Here is a 17,580-nt window from a genome sequence, read left to right as displayed (position 1 = left end):
TCATGGTTTTAAACGTTTTGAAATCTCACGGTATCAACTTTGCTGTAGCTTTCTTTTATGTCTGCTATATTACTGCAGACACGGTCATCTGAGCCATTGATTGAACAGTGGTAGGCCTATAGTGCACTTGTTTTGCTCTCTGGGACCACCAGGAAGAATGAGTTTGCACCATCAGACACGGGAAATGTTTCAAAATGGCAACAATTTGTCCACCCGGCGAGCAGGAAAGCTGAATGGGTGCACCTACCGCCAACAAACCAAGGCGGAAAAAAAATATGAACACAAGGCTTTATCGTTGTGTTTTTAAAGAAATGTTTCACGATCGACTAGGAATGCCTTGGAGATCGACCAGTCGATCGCGATCAACCAGTTGGTGACCAGTGCTCTAGAAAGTTGAGTGAAGTTCGATCTCGTACTTCTCTCTGTGGGCTGATATTTGTCTTAGGGAGCTGCACCGCAGTCTGGGGCTACTGCACGCACTAGACAGGGGTGGGCAACTCCAGTCCTCGAGGGCCTGATTGGTGTCACACTTTTTCTCCATCCCTAGAAAACACAGTTGATTAATCAAATTGCATTCAAAACTGAAGATCATGATTAGGTGATTATTGGAGTCATGTGTGTTAGCTGAGGCAAAACTGTTGCACCAATCAGGCCCTCGAGGACTGGAATTGCCCACCCCTGTAAGCAAATTCACAGCTTAGAGGGAACATTGCTGCACACCCAGGTTGGATATTACTTCCCTTTTCATTTGTGCTATCAACCCCCAGAGATAATTAACTGCAAATGTGTAATTATCAAAAGGAAAAAGGGCACCGACGTGGTTTTTAGATTTCAACACAAAGGACCCCACTCAAAGTCCATTTTTAGAGGCCTGAATACATTTTGGCCTAATATAATTGACCTTAGAGCTATAGGGAAATTGATGCAGTGTGTGAGTACAATAACCTGGGGTTGGATCATGCATGACCAGGCCGTGAGATATGGTTATGTTTAGCGATTTAGCAAACACGGTGGTGTTCTTCTTGCATTTAAAATGGGTGGTGGGAGTTATCAATGTTCAAATCTACATAAATATGAATATGTGGAGCTGAAAAACATTGTCTCAAAAGAACCACTGTCTCATTTGCAAGGAGTCTAGGATGACGTAAGTTTTTTGTCTTAAATCATTAGACATTCAGTCAAGCACAACCACTCAATGATTCCTATGTATGTTTCAGCCGACTATCAGAGATGGATTGATGCGGCTGAGGGTGAATGGTACAAAGACAGTGATCTGCTAATGAACCAATAATGAACATTCAAATTACTGGATACAGTGCACACAAGAGACTACTTTCACACAAATGCAGATCAAATTGCTCTGGCTTATTCACTGGAAACAAATTGAAATAAATTCATTTGCATTTAAGGTAATGCCTTGGCTTTTATAGGGCTGTTACTTGGGGGGGGGGTTGGAGATATGTGGGCTGTGATCCTTGCATGCACCACAAAGCTTCAAAAATGAGGAGCAAAATGCATCTCTTGGAAGGGTTGGAATTTTTCAAGTAGAGGCAGTGGGCTTCATGTAAAAAAATCTCATTTGTTCCAACAATGGGAAATGGTGCACAGAGATATTTCTTGATCAAATGGGTAGAAGGAAGGCTCAGTAGTGAATAAATCTGCTTCTGGGTCTCCATTTCTCACATACCCACACAGGGGGATTGTTGCGTCTGGGTGAAGGGAAAATAACACTGCCTAGCCAAATATGTTTCTCTCTTGCATGTGCACACTGCTGCTTATTAAGGGAAAGAGTAAAGTTAGTTTTTTCCCTCCATATTGCGACAGCGAGTTCCAATGCACACTGAAACAAGCTTTGGAAATAAAGAGTGCCCTTTTGTTTTGGTTTTAATCCTTTTGAAGAAACATACTTTCGAGTGATTTTCTTTTGTTGTTCCAATGTCCAATGCCCTTTGCACATTGTATGGCAGTCGAAGAGAGAGAACTGCTCCACTCTGAGAAAGAGCTCTTTTGGTTCTGCTCATTTCAAGTAATTCATTCAGGTTCGTTCAGATTTTTCCTGTTAGTGCTCCTGAAATGTACATGAATAACGCAACATTTTTTGTCAAGGGATTATTATGGTCACGCACTTCTTGATTAATACACTCAATCAGGAGACATTCGATTTGGGCATTGCCTCATTACGTCTCAGGCTGTTCCCGGCTTTCCATGGCCAACTCAACACATTTCTGGGCATGTCCAATAAAGGTGGGGCGCGTCCAATAAAGGTGGGGCGCAGTGGAACCAATCGCACCAGACAGACAGAACTCTGAATGGGGGGGACACAGTGAAGGTGGTCAGGGTATACTGGTGTGTATCAGATAGAATTAAGCCACGATGAGGTGAACCATGATTGAGTGATGATCTAAAGCAGCTGGGTGCTTGGAAGGCGGCTGTGTGAAGCCATGAAAGACGTATTTGTGTCAGACACATTCACATGTATGCACACCACACCCACATGTATGCACACACACTGGTACGCACACTCTGAGACACACACACTCACTGATACAATGCAGATCCATTGTCGGCGGTCTAATACTGAAATGGTTGCAATTGGTTGCAGATGACATCTCTCTTCCATTAAAGCAGTACAGTGCATTTTTCTGGCCCCACAAAAAAACCTTTCCATTCATGCCCTTGTTAAAATTGCTTCTCTCAGGACACAGAGTTTAATAGGAGGATGACACGCTCTGCAATCTTTTCCACATGCTTGTCTCATTTTCATTCAGATGTGCATATGGGGTGAGGCTTGGCTGGGGCCTTCAGTTTATTCCATCCTTTATAACCCTCTCTCCATATCGAGGCATCGCAGTCCCTGTCGTCAAGAGAGAACATCTAGTCCGACCAGAAACAATATAAACTGACAGGGCAAACAAATTACAATTAGAAATGCTGAAAGTGATAATGAAACATTGTGTCTGGGTCCCCAACAATACTCCAGCTAATGAAGACCTTTCAGTTAATGAGAAGTAAAACATGATTATGGACAGAGAGTCAGAGCACTTGTCAGCGACAGTGATATTTACACACACACTCAAGTGTTGTCATCCGTAATTTAAATCCCCTTGGTGCTTGTTAACAGTAATTGAGATATATAGAAATCTAGTGGTCTACTTTTCCCATTTAGCTTATGAATGTGATATGATTGTCATCATGGGAATAATAGGACTGTAGAGTACAGGAAAGTTGTCATCTTGGCCGAACAGAGTATATACAGTTTAGGCTTTCATAGACCTACAGTGCATTTGGAAAGTGTTCAGATCCCTTTACTTTTAACACATTTTGTTACGTTACAACCTTATTCTAAAATAGATTAAATACATATTTATCCTTCTCAATCTACACACAATGCCCAATAATGACAAAGCATTAACAGGTTTTTAGAAGATTTGTAGATTATTTTATTATACACAGAAATACCTTATTTACATAAGTATTCAGACCCTTATCAATTAAACTAGAAATTGAACTCCGGTACATCCTGTTTCCATTGGTCATCCTTGATGTTTCAACATCTTGATTGGAGAGCGCCTGTGGTAAATTCAATTGGCAGGATTGTGTCGCAGCACAGATCTGGGGAAGAACACCAAAAAATGTTTGCAGCATTGAAGGTCCCCATGAACAATTTGGCCTCCATCATTCTTAAATGGAAGAAGTTTGGAACCACCAAGAGTAGAGTGGCCAGACGGAAGCTACTCCTCAGTAAAAGGCACATGATAGCCTGCTTGGAGTTTGAAAAAAGGCACCTAAAGACTCGGAACATGAGAAACAAGATTTTCTGGTCTGATGAAACCAAGATTGAACTCTTTGGCCTGAATGCCAAGCGTCACGTCTGGAGGAAACCTGTCACCATCCCTACGGTGAAACATGGTTGTGGCAGCATCATGCTGTGGCTATGTTTTTCAGCGGCAGGGACTAGGAGACGAGTCAGTCTTGAGGCAAAGATGAACGGAGCAAAGTACAAAGAGATCCTTGATGAAAACCTGCTCAGGACCTTAGACTGGAGTGAAGGTTCACCTTCCAACATGACAAAAACCTTAAGCACACAGCTAAGACAATGTCATTGAGTGGCCTAGCCAGAGCCTGTACTTGAACCCAATCGAACATCTCTGGAGAGATCTGAAAATAGCTGTGCAGCGACACTCCCCATCCAACCTGACAGAACTTCAGAGGATCTGCAGAGAAGAATTGTAGAAACTCCCCAAATACAGATGTGCCAAGCTTGTAGCGTCATACCCAAGAAGACTCAAGGTTTTAATTGCTGCCAAAAGTGCTTCAACAAAGTTCTGAGTAAAGGGTCTGAATACTTATGTAAATGTGTTTCAGCTTTTCTTTTTTATAACTTTGCAAACATTTCTAAAAACATGTTTTTGCTTTGTCATTTTTGTGTAGATTGATGAGGGAAACGATTTAATCAATTTTAGAATAAGACTAACGTAACAAATTGTGGAAAAAGTAAAGTGGTCTGAATATTTTCTGAATGCACTGTATGTATTCTAGCTGTCTGATGCATCATATGAAGCAGGGCAAAGAGAGTACAGTGTTCTATTGTGTGATATGCAGTATCCAGAATTCTAGAGGCAGTCTGTTATATTGTTCTGAGAATTCCAAAATGAGTCTCCAGAACGGGGTCATATCTGAATATGATTCACAAAAGAGCATTACGAAAGAGCATTAATTGGCCAATTCGCTTACAAGACAGAATGAAGACAAATTGCAGTGCTCTTTCAAAGTTATTACAAGGCATAAGTAAAAATGATACGGAATCATTAAATCCTCATGCCTGTCTAGCTTGAAATACCACATTATATTCGGAGAGGCCTTAAGACAATGTCCAGAGACGTCTTTTGAGTTTGAAAATGTAATATTAACAAATGAGAGCAATTTCTTAGAGTTCTGTAATTAGTGTGTATTTCAATGTACTCAAGCTGAAGGAAAGTTAGGCTTTCCTCCTTTGTGGAATCTAACTATAGAGGTACACTCCCAAAAAATGCTGGGTTCAAAACAACCCAATTTGGGTAAATATTAGACAGAACACACATTGGGTTATTTTGATCCAGCCAGTTGGGTCACTTAATTAGGATGTTGGGCTATTGATGCTGGGTTATTGAGCTATGACCCACATGGTCAGATCAGAAGACTGGAGGCATGGTTTAGTAGGGCCATGGCTTTCAAATAGAATAGAAAATAAATTATTTTTTCGCCACCCTGGTCATGTTCTGTTTTATTGTCATCACATGTCAAGTTTGAACACTGACACCTGTATATCTTTTATGAGGATTAAACATATCCCAATGTTGGGAGAGAAACCACTTTGTTATAATATTTAAATGATGTTCTTAAAACCCGTTGACGGTTGTTATTTAAATTACTATAGTGGCTGTGAATGGACATGTTTATCTAACAATAATGTTGTTGTCCATATTGCAAATTTAGCTTGCTAATAACCTGGCGTCTTATTATCGTTGCTGTTGTCATCAACCAGAAACAGGGTATGCCATCATATTACTTGTTATTCTTTTTTTACTTCATTGCTCAAAATGACGGCGCTGAAGCGACCACAACTTTTCACTGTGCAAGATGCTGTATGTACTAAGTTGCTTGGTGGTACGATTTTGGACAAGTCCTGAGTGAAATAAGTAAACAGCAAACATATGTTTGATGTTGTTGGTGTTTGATGCTGTGAAACCTGGAGAATAGCTCTCAGATTAGCAAGTAATGTCATGATCACCGGGTTGATACAAGCAAGCAGATCAGTGGTGGAACAGTGTTTAGCTGTTGGCCCTATATGTGACCAACACCTCGATTCGGTCTTATGTCGCAAAATTTGAAATTGTGTTTATTTTACATTGGATAAAAGTAGAGACTCAGAGCTAGAAAATTGTATATCATACACTACAGTTGAGGAACAATGGAAAAGTCATTCTGCTTTGAAGGTTGATAAACTTGTTACCCCACTTTTGAGAAAACGGCCCTTTGGATGTTTTGGAATACCTGCTGGAGAGCTCTTCTTTCTCTACACCCATTCAGCATCATTCACACCCTCTTAAGCTATAGCCCTACCCATCTCTTTAAGGATTCACATGTTAGGCCATGTGCTAAACAGAGGGGTTTAGTAAGATTTTTTTGTTGTTGAAAAAATGCCTTCTGTAACGTGAACTTTCATGTGCCTTAATAACAAACTTGCATGACATCTGTAAATACGAGTAAAATGGTTAAATTATGAGCCTAGATGGTTTAGCTATGATTGGCTGAGATAATGGATGGGCTGGACATGCCGAGAGATGAGTTCTGATTGGTCTGCCATGTAGCATGCTTCTGTCTATAACATGAGATGGTCAGTATGTGTAGATAATCCTTGCTACTGTAGCATTTTTGAAAGATATCATGGACAGCTGCAAAAGTGTTTCTACTGCTCTCAACTTTGCTTCCCTGAATTTAGCAGGCACTATCAGTAAAGATCAGTGAGAAAAAAGTTGTGATGGACTATTTTATGAAAATTAATCAGACGATGGGGAACTCCCTGATTTAGATAAAGACATTTTCATTGAACCAGACATTGTAGAGTCTTCTGATGACCATCAACAGTGTAGTTGTCACAGAAGAAGTTGATCGAGTTTTGAAATCAGTGGAATGCCAGGGGGAAGCAGAGTATGGTTGCACATGGAGAGGGAGTCGTAAACAGAACACAGAAGGCTGTTGTATTACATCTTCGAAATAAGGGCAAACATGGCATCCATAACAGAGAAGGAGAAGCGTTCAACCATGTATATGTAGCAGGAGCAGTTTTCACCTGCATGTATTTGTATGGAGTTCGTCAAAATATTATATCCTCATTCTAAAGGGAGTAAGTTCCAAGATGTTATGTCTCTATTAAAGGCTCTTATGCATTGTTCTTATGCCCTCTCCTTGTATACGCTAGTATCGGTCTGGTGTTCACTATTGCCACCATATTTGAGTTCTCTTTCATTTATGATTATGGGGAAGATGGTCCATAATTTGAGGTCTGCTTCTTTTTTTGATATAACATGTCATAATCCTCATACAGGTCTAGTCTAACTGTATAAAGTGCCTTATGAATGTACAGTATGGATCAAACTGTGTGAAGATCAGACTCAGTATTTAGCTGCATTTTGTTTTGTAATGCTAGCTAACTACTTGGTGCTAAACAAACGTTCTGAATGTTTACGTGTGTGCTTTATTGCCAGGTACTGTATGTTGTGATTGATTTACTGTGTTGAAAATGTATTTTTAGAATGCTATCTTTGAAGCTAGCTGGTTGTTGTACTCCTGTCTTGAGTCTTGGTTCATGTTACCGTAAAATAGAAAAATGCATTCTCTTAATATTTATTATTTGAAATTATTATGAAATGTAAAACTATACAATCACATTGTGTTTTTAAAGCCATATTTGGCCTTTCATTTATGATTATGGTGAACATGGTACGTAGAAAGTTGAGGAGCTAGAGGAATGTAAATTCATAATCCTCTGATTCTAAATGGAACACCTAAATTGTGTGCTTCATTGCCAGACTATAATAAACAGGGCACTTGCCTGAAACAGATTATCCATATACGAATAAGAGTTTAGCTACATTTTCAGGTATTATACATTTTTCATTTAGTCAGAAAGTAATTTTCATTGCAAGTTAAAGCGTACTTGTTAGCTAACTTTACGTGCATGATCTTTGTAGCAATATTATCCGTCTCTCGGAAAGCCATTTGGATTGCTAGTTATAGCCTAATGTTAGCTAGCTAACATTGAACTTATTTGGTTAGCTTAAGCTATCTGCAGATTCATGCACGGTTGCTAGCTTTGACAATCAGTTTGAATTGCTAGTAGTATGGATTGGGATTATGGTTCTTTGTTTGGCTAGCTAGCTACATGTCTTAACAAAACACTCTACCATGCAAGTAACCTTTTCACAGTACTATTTACACCTTCTGTATCCTGTGCACGTGACAAATAAACATTGCTTTTATTTGATATAGTAATTGTTTACCAGAGACGGTAATGTGAAGAACAAAATTACCTGCACCAAAGTCAGATTATGATATTGGCCAAAGACTAAATAAAGTGTATTTTTAATAGTGCTTGTTGATTCTACCACTTTGAAATCGTTGGTAGTTTACTACACTATCTTACTCACTCTGTTTAGCATATGGCCTCACGTGTGAATCCTTAAAAATATGGGTGGGGCTAAGGCTTAAGGGTGTGAACGATGCTGAATGGGTGTAGAGAAAGAAGAGCTCTCCAGTAGGTGTACCAAAACATTCAAGACATTTCCTCAAAAGTGGGGTTACACGTTTATCAACCTTCAAAGAAGAATGACTTTCCCATTGTTCCTCAACTGCAGTGTATGATATACACTTTTCTAGCTCTGAGTCTCTACTTTTATCCAATGTAAAAACCACATTTTCAAATGTTGCTACATAAGACCGAATCAATGTGATGGTTCACAAATGCGTACATTGTGTGGTGGACCCTGCGAAGATTTGATTCCCAGAAACCGCATGCGCTGGGCCCTGAAGGCATTCAAAATGCAGCTCGTACATTCACTTTGTGATGACTACAGAGGCAGGAAACGGGGAGATAAGAATTTGATACCAGGGGGTGTTGTTACTCATGATTTGAAAGCAGGCCACACTCCCTGGTGAACTTTGAAGGGAGCAAAAGAGGGTGTGTGGTGTGCATCCAGAGTGGACACGGCAAAAAGTGGGAGATGTGTAGAATCCTCCTTTGGGTGCTCTATGTGTTCTGTGACACAGATGGGGCCGTGCTTCCAGAAATTCCATGACATGTTGTAGACTAAATGCAAACACTAAAGTGACAGTGTGAAATATGAATTTGTCCTAGAAATCTTATAGAGAAAATGTTGTACTTTTTAAAAATATATTTTGAGTTTCTCTATCTAAAATGTGTTGCATTCACTGAATTGTTGTCAAATTAGTCTGCTATTTCTACATTTTGTGGCAGGCCTGGTCTGTACTAAATCTTATTGAGGGAGTTATCTACATTTTGAAATAGTCTTTGAAAAGTTCTTAGCATTTTTATGTTATAGAAGAATTGTTGTCAATACAAATTGCCTACTTCGTGTGGGATTTCAAATAGTTTCTGAATATTGAAGATACCCCATAATGTCAAAGTGGAGTTCTGTTCTTCGAAATGTTTACAAATTATTTCAAAAATGTAAAGCTGAAATGTCTTGAGTCAATACGTATTCAACCCCTTTGTTATGGCAAGCCTAAATAAGTCCAGGAGTAAAAATGTGCTTAACAAGTCACATAATAACTTGCATGCACTCACTCTGTGTGCAATAGTGATGCGTGGGTTGACTCATAACCCGCAGTCGTGGTTATATCCTTGAAGTAGATGGGTGTAGGGTCATTAAATATTATGTGAATGAAGGACGGGTGGATGGCGGGCAGGTTGAATAAAGAGAAAACAATATATTTAAAAAAATCCATAAATGTATAATTATTGTGCAATTTATATCTATTGGCATTAGTTCACAAGCCTAAGCTTTAGGGCCTAACTGTATGCGCTTGGCGCGCCTACACACCAAATGCTTTCGGAAACGGGCAGAAAAGGTTAAGGTCAATCCACGGAGACAAAAGGGACATTTATTAAAGTTTAATTCAATAAGAAAAAAGCTGCGGAAGGGGAGTAGAATATTAAGAGAAGGGAGGGACAGAAAATTAATCTTTGAGAAAGATTTAGTGAAGTGGTAAAAGACTATGATAGCAGTGCCGCTATGTTATGTGCGATGATTGTGAGGCACTTTACAAATTCTATAGTCACAAGACGAGACTTCAAATAGGCCTATGGAATGTCAAGGGAACTGTTAAACAGAAACTGTAATCTGGACACTGACTTTAGGTCTATAACCTCTCACATAACCGTAATATTAACTCCTGCAGAATTAAGCATTTCTTGCAGTAACATTATACACCAAATGTAGGCAAAATCTGGACTTGAAAACAGAAGTGGACAAATATTATTTTCTTTCCTTCAACATCTTGAGAGAATGCGAAAACTCAGTTAGATACCATCTGTAGAGGTGCTGACTTTATCAGCATTATAAAAGCAATTAATTCATCCATATAAAATATGCCTCCAAGCCGACCTGAAATCTTATCAAAAACTTTTGGTCATTTTCACAGCTTTCTATTTCCTCACAACCGGTCAAACAGATGTCATGTGGAAATGTTGGACAAGTGTTTTTCTTGTGTTATTACATTTTCTTCCCAATCCCTAAATGCCTTTGATATGTGAATGAAGATGACAGAGAACATTGCCAATGTTGACTAGATTGAAGCCTTAATTCTATCAATCTATTACATTATTAAATTGTTGGATTTTATTTTACCTTTTTTAACTAGGCAAGTCAGTTGAGAACAAATTCTTATTTTCAATGATGGCCTAGGAACAGTGGGTTAACTGCCTTGCAGAATTACATTTTTTTACCAAAATGTGGGGAATTATAAGCAGAAACATACAGTTGAAGTCAGAAGTTTACATACATTTCTTGTTAACAAACTATAGTTTTGGCAAGTCGGTTAGAACATCTACTTTGTGCATGACACAAGTACTTCTTCCAAAAATTGTTTACAGACAAACTTGCCTTTAACACCCCGGCCATCCTACAAACTAAGCCTGATGCCCTCAATCTCACACAAATTATGAATGAACCTACCAGGTACAACCCCAAATCAGTAAACACGGGCACCCTCATAGATGTCATTATAACTAATTCGCCCTCCAAATACACCTCTGCTGTTTTCAATCAAGATCTCAGCGATCACTGCCTCATTGCCTGCATCCGTAATGGGTCTGCGACCAAACGACCACCCCTCATTACTGTCAAATGCTCCCTGAAACACTTCTGCGAGCAGGCCTTTCTAATCGACCTGGCCAGGGTATCCTGGAATGACATTGACCTCATCCCATCAGTAGATGATGCCTGGCTATTCTTTAAAAGTGCCTTCCCCACCATCCCCAACTAGGAATAGATATAGTCCTTGGTTCACGCCAGACCTGTCTGCTCTTGACCAGCACAAAAACATCCTGTGGCATTCTGCATTAGCATCGAATAGCCCCCGTGATATGCAACTGTTCAGGGAAGTTAGGAACAAATATACACAGGCAGTTAGAAAAGCTAAGGCAAGCTTTTTCAAACAGAAATGTACATCCTGTAGTACTAACTCAAAAAGTTCTGGGACACTGTAAAGTCCATGCAGAATAAGAGCACCTCCTCCCAGCTGCCCACTGCTCTGAGGCTAGGAAACACTGTCACCACCGATAAATCCACTATAATTGAGAATTTCAATAAGCATTTCTCTACGGCTGGCCATGCTTTCCACATGGCTACCCCTACCCAGTCAAGTGCCCGGTCAAGCACCCTCCACAGCAACCTGCCAAAGCCCCAACCACTTCTCCTTTACCCAAATCCAGATAACTAATGTTCTGAAAGAGCTGCAAAATCTGGACCCCTACGAATCAGCCGGGCTAGATAATCTGGACCCTCTCTTTCCAAAATGATCTACCGAAATTGTTGGAAACCCTATTACTAGCCTGTCCAACCTCTCTTTTGTATTGTCTGAGATTCCCAAAGATGGGAAAGCCCCTCTTCTAAGGGGGTGACACTCTAGACCCAAACTGCTACAGACCTATCTATCCTACCCTGTCTTTCTAAGGTCTTCGAAAGCCAAGTTAACAAACAGAGTACTGACCATTTCGAATCCCACCATACCTTCTCCGCTATGTAATCTGGTTTCAGAGCTGGTCATGGGTGCACCTCAGCCATGCTCAAGGTTCTAAATGACATCATAACCGCCATCGATAAGAGACATTACTGTGCAGCCGTATTCATCGACCTGGCCAAGGCTTTCGACTCTGTCAATCACCACATCCTCATCGGCAGACTCGACAGCCTTGGTTTCTCAAATGATTGCCTCGCCTGGTTTACCAACTACTTTTCTGATAGAGTTCAGTGTGTCAAATCGGGGGGCCTGTTGTCTGGACCTCTGACAGTCTCTATGGGTGTGCCACAGGATTCAATTCTCGGGACGACTCTCTTTTCTGTATACACCAATGATGTTGCTCTTGCTGCTGGTGATTCTCTGATCCCTCTCTATGCAGACGACACCATTCTGTATACTTCTGGCCCTATACTTCTGGCCCTACTTCTGGCTCTGACTTAGAATACGTGGACAACTACAAATACCTGGGTGTCTGGTTAGACTGTAAACTCTCCTTCCAGACTCACATTAAGCATCTCCAATCCAAAATTAAATATAGAATCGGCTTCCTATATCGCAACAAAGCATCCTTCACTCATGCGCCAAACATACCCTCGTAAAACTGACCATCCTACCGATCCTCGACTTCGGTGATGTCATCTATAAAATAGCCTCCAATACTCTACTCAACAAACTGGATGCAGTCTATCACAGTCCCATCCGTTTTGTCACCAAAGCCCCATACACTACACACCATTGCGACCTGTACGCTCTCGTTGGTTGGCCCACGCTTCATACTCGTCGCCAAACCCACTGGCTACAGGTTATCTACAAGTCTCTGCTAGGTAAAGCCCTGCCTTATCTCAGCTCACTGGTCACCATAGCAGCACCCACTCGTAGCACGCGCTCCAGCAGGTATATCTCACTGGTCACCCCCAAAGCCAATTCCTCCTTTGGTCGTCTTTCCTTCCAGTTCTCTGCTGCCCATGACTGGAACGAATTGCAAAAATCTCTGAAACTGGAGACTCACATCTCCCTCACTAGCTTTAAGCACCAGCTGTCAGAGCAGTTTACAGATCACTGCACCTGTACATAGCCTATCTGTAAACAGCCCATCTATCTACCTACCTCATCCCCATACTGGTATTTATTTATTTATTTACTTTGCTCCTTTGCACCCCAGTATCTCTACCTGCACATTCATCTTCTGCCGATCTACCATTCCAGTGTTTAATTGCTATATTGTAATTACTTCGCCACCATGGTCTATTTATTTCATTAACTTACCTCATTTGCACTCACTGTATATAGACTTTTGTTTTCTTTTGTTCTACTGTATTATTGACTGTATGTTTTGTTTATTCCATGTGAAACTCTGTGTTGTTGTATGTGTCGAATTGCTACGCTTTATCGTGGCCAGGTCGCAGTTGCAAATGAGAACTTGTTCTCAACTAGCCTACCTGGTTAAATAAAGGTGAAATACAATTTTTACAAATAATAATAATTCCACTGATTTCAAAACTTGATCCTCCAGAAAGTGGAGAGCCACACTTATGAAGCTCCACTACACAATTTTTTTTTTTAAAGCCGTGTTCGACAGGATTACCAACACAGACTGACAAGCTTCTATGGTAGACATATCCGAACACCTGTCTCGGCATGTCCAGCCCACTCATTATCTCTTATCTCAATCATGGCTAGTGGGAAGGTTGCTGTGTTTTTCTGTGGCTTAACAAACAAGGCTTGTTTTTAACTTTTTTTTTGTATTTACAAATGGCATACGAGTTTGTTGTTAAGGCACATGAAAGTTCACATGTTCAAGAGGCTTTTCTGCCAAATACACTTTGAACGTTCAAACGGCTCTCCTGTTAAGTCATGACTTGCGACATATGCCTAGTTTCCTGAATCGAGTCACATATGGGACTGATTTTAAGAAATTTTGCTCAATTAATTTGATTAATATTATGTTGATTCTATTCCAAAGAAAACAAAAAACGAAACCCTCAAGGATTCCGTCACGAAAATATGATGCTATACAACGTGACAGGTTGGGAGTAGTGACACTGAGTGAAGAGCAAGTATGAAGAGTGAGAAGCAAAATAATCCTTACATTTCCACGCCATAATTGTAGGCTAACCAAAACCCAAATGGAAATTCAGTGAAAATACAAATGTAATTGATTTATCAAGACCAGTCCCTATGCTTGTCTCAGAGCAGCTCAAAAAGGTGCTGAAATAGTTAACAATTGGATGACTTTGGGTGTTCCAGTAAGCAACAATTTGTTGCCTTCATTAGCCTACTTTATTCCAATATTTCTGTCATTCAGTGATATTTATTCAGATAGTAATTCGTTATGGATCCATCCAGATGTGGTTAGAAAAGAATGCATTTTGGTGGACTCAGTAAGAGTCTATTGTCCTGCTGATAGCCCATCAGTTGAAGAAACTTGAGTGGACTTTAACCATGTGTATTCTCTTGTTTTGTTCTGTTCTGTAGTTTTGACCCAAGGATTAGTCTGACAACAAACAACTTTGCGTACTGCAGGCCCAGGCATGGATCAAAGCTGGCGAGACATTCATTGACATCATCAAGAGATATGCTGGACCCTAAGTCAGAGAGGGGTATTTGGGACAACATCGTGTCTATTGTCCTGCTAATAACCCTTGTGAAAAACAAGTGTTTGAAAACATGTTATCTAATCTCTAAAGGGCTTTTATATCATTATAATGTAGGGTTAATAATAATAATCATTGGATAACAGATCGTCCCTCTCAAACTCATTAAGAGGCGGCTTTAATCTTCAATATAATCATTCATTCAAAAGGTTAAAACCTTCGGTTTTAGGCCTGCAGTTGGTTATAATCATTAATGCCGTCTGGGAATGTTTAAAAGTTATGGGTGGAGTTAGAAATGTGGCTGTCAGAAGAATTAAATTCAACCAATGTGTCACGCACTGACCTTAGAGAGCCTGTTTATTTCTCTATTTGGTTAGGTCAGGGTGTGATTTGGGTGGGCATTTTAGTTTTCTACTTCTGTGTTAGCCAGGTATGGTTCCCAATCAGAGGCAGCTGTCTATCGTTGTCTCTGTTTGGGAATCATACTTAGGAAGCCTGTTTTCCACCTGAGTTTGTGGGATCTTGTTTTTGCACAGTAGCTGTATAGCCCTGCAGAACGTTATGTTTGTTTACCTTTTGTTGTTTTTTGGAGTTCATTTTAAATAAAGAAGATGTACACTTTCCACGCTTCCGACGACGGACGTAACAGAAGATCCCACCAAAAATGGACCAAGCAGCGTGGCCAGGAGGAGTGGACATCAGAGGACATCGTGGATGGAGAAGGACCCTGGATGCAGGCCGGAGAGTATCGCCGTCCAAGGGAGCAGATGGAGGCATCGAGAGAGGAATGGCGACGATACAAGGAGTTAAGTCAACGACGCAAGCACGAGAGGCAGCCCCAAAAACATTTTGGCGGGGGCACACAGAGTGGGCGGCAGAGCCGAGGGGTAACCCAGAGCCAGTCAGGGAGTCGAGTGAGGAGCAAGATTCCGGAGAGAGGTGCTGGTGTTGAGTTCGCTGCAGAGCTTGCGTGCTGAGGAGCGTGACACCAGTCCGGTGTCATGTGCACCGGTTTCATGCATCTGGCCTTCGGTGCGCCTCCACAGTCCGGTGCGTCCTGTGTCTCCTCCGCACACTCTCCCTACGGTGTCACCGTTCAGACGCCATGTTATGTGCTTCTACGCACCGTGTCTCCAGTGCGCCTTCACAGCCCAGTGCGTCCTCTGCCAGCGCCCTGCACTTGCCGGGCTAAAGTGAGCATCCAGCCAGGGGCGATAGTCATTTAGTTCAGGTACCTTTGCCTTGTTGGAAACAGGAACAATGGTGGCCATCTTGAAGCATGTGGGGACAGCAGACTTGGATAGGAAGAGCTTTAATATGTCCATGAACACACCAGCCCGCTGGTCTGCGCATGCTCTGAGGACGTGGCTAGGTATGCTGTCTTGGCCCGGCAGCCTTGCAAGGATTAAAACCTTGCAAGGATTAAAACCTTTTGTTTGGAAAATCGGATGACTGACGTGCCCAAAATAACGGGCCCAGAAGCTAGGATATGCATATACGTGGTAGCATTGGATAGAAACCACTCTGAAGTTTCTAAAACTGTTAAAATAATGTCTGAGTATAACAGAACGGATATGGCAGGCGAAAACCAGAGGAAAATAAATCCAGAATTTTGGGGGGGTCACAGTCCATTTTAATGCTTGCCTATGGGATATACAATTAGATAGGACCCAGATTACAGTTCATATGGCTTCCACTAGATGTCAACACTTGCTTGATTTTTTAAAAATAAGCAAGTAGTTGAAAAAACTACAATGTCTCTCATTAGAAATGTAGTCTTGTTGGCACGTGAATGAGGTGCATGCTCTTCGTTATTTATCTTTCCTATGGAACATGCTTTTCTCCGTCTTAAAGATTATAATTTATTTAGATATTAGAGTACCTGAGGATTAATTAGAAACAAAAAAATAATTTCACTTGTTTGGACGAACTTTACTGGTAACTCTTTGGATTAGTTTGTATGCATGTTGAAAGAGTGGATTACTGAGATCATTGACTCCAACTAAACTGACTTCTTTGGCTATAAAGAAGGACCTAATCGAACAAAACAACCATTCATTGTGTAGCTGGTTTCCTTGGGATTGCAAACAGGGGAAATCTTCAAAGGTAAGTGATTTATTTAATCACTATTTGGGATTTTGTGACGCCGGTGCTGGTTGAAAAAGTATTTTGGTGTAGGGCGCTGTCCTAAGATAATCGCATTGTATGCTTTCGCCGTAAAGCCTTTTTGGAATCTGACAACGTGGTTGGATTAACAAGAAGTTAAACGTTTAAATGATGTATGACCCTTGTATTTTGATGAATGTTTAAAATTACATTACTTGTATTTTGAACTTCGCGCTTTGCAATTTCACCGGATGTTGTCGTAGGTGTCCCACAAGTGGTTCATGTGCTCAAACAGGTTAACTTTTTCAGGCTAAGGTCCTTTTTTCTTAATTTCCGGCTGACTGACGTGCCCAAAGTAAACTCAGGCCCAGAAGCCAGGATATACATATAATTGGATAGAAAACACTTTGCAGTTTGTAGAAATGTTAAAATAATGTATGAGACTATAACACAATTGATATGGTAGCAGAAGATCCAAAGCAAAACCAACGGGATATTTTTTGTTGTTCAGAGCCAATGCTCTTGCAATTCCAGCTCCCAGATTAGAATTCTTATGGCTTCCACTAGATGTCAACAGTCTTTGTTCAATATTTCAGGTTTGTACATGAATAATGAAGAAGAAAAGAGTATTAGTACGACGATACCAGATTGGAAATCCGTGTTTGAGCGTGCGACGAAGAGGATGGGTACCTGCTAATTTTGCTTTCCATTTGAACATACAATTGAATTTTAGGATACCTGAGAAAATAAATAGAAATAGATTTTGACTTGTTGAAACAAGGTTTGGTTGTAGTTTTTCTGATTTCTTTCTCTGCATGTTGAATGAGTGGATTACTCAAATCGATAGTGCCAACTAAATTAACTTTTTGGGATATCAAGAAAGATTTTATCTAACAAAACGATATAGTAACATGTTGTAGCTGGGACCCTTTGGATTGTAAATCAAAGGAAGATTTTCAAAAATAAAGGGAATATTTAATTCGCTATTTGTGAATTTATGAAACCTGTGCTGGCTGAAAAATATTTTGATGTGAGGCGCAGTCCTCAAACACTTGCATGGTATGCTTTCACTGTAAAG

This window comes from Oncorhynchus kisutch, linkage group LG21 (assembly GCF_002021735.2).
Source record: "Oncorhynchus kisutch isolate 150728-3 linkage group LG21, Okis_V2, whole genome shotgun sequence".
NCBI classification, from domain to species: Eukaryota; Metazoa; Chordata; class Actinopteri; order Salmoniformes; family Salmonidae; genus Oncorhynchus; species Oncorhynchus kisutch.
The sequence above is the reverse complement of the archived record's forward strand: the minus strand, read 5'-3'. Positions refer to the sequence as shown.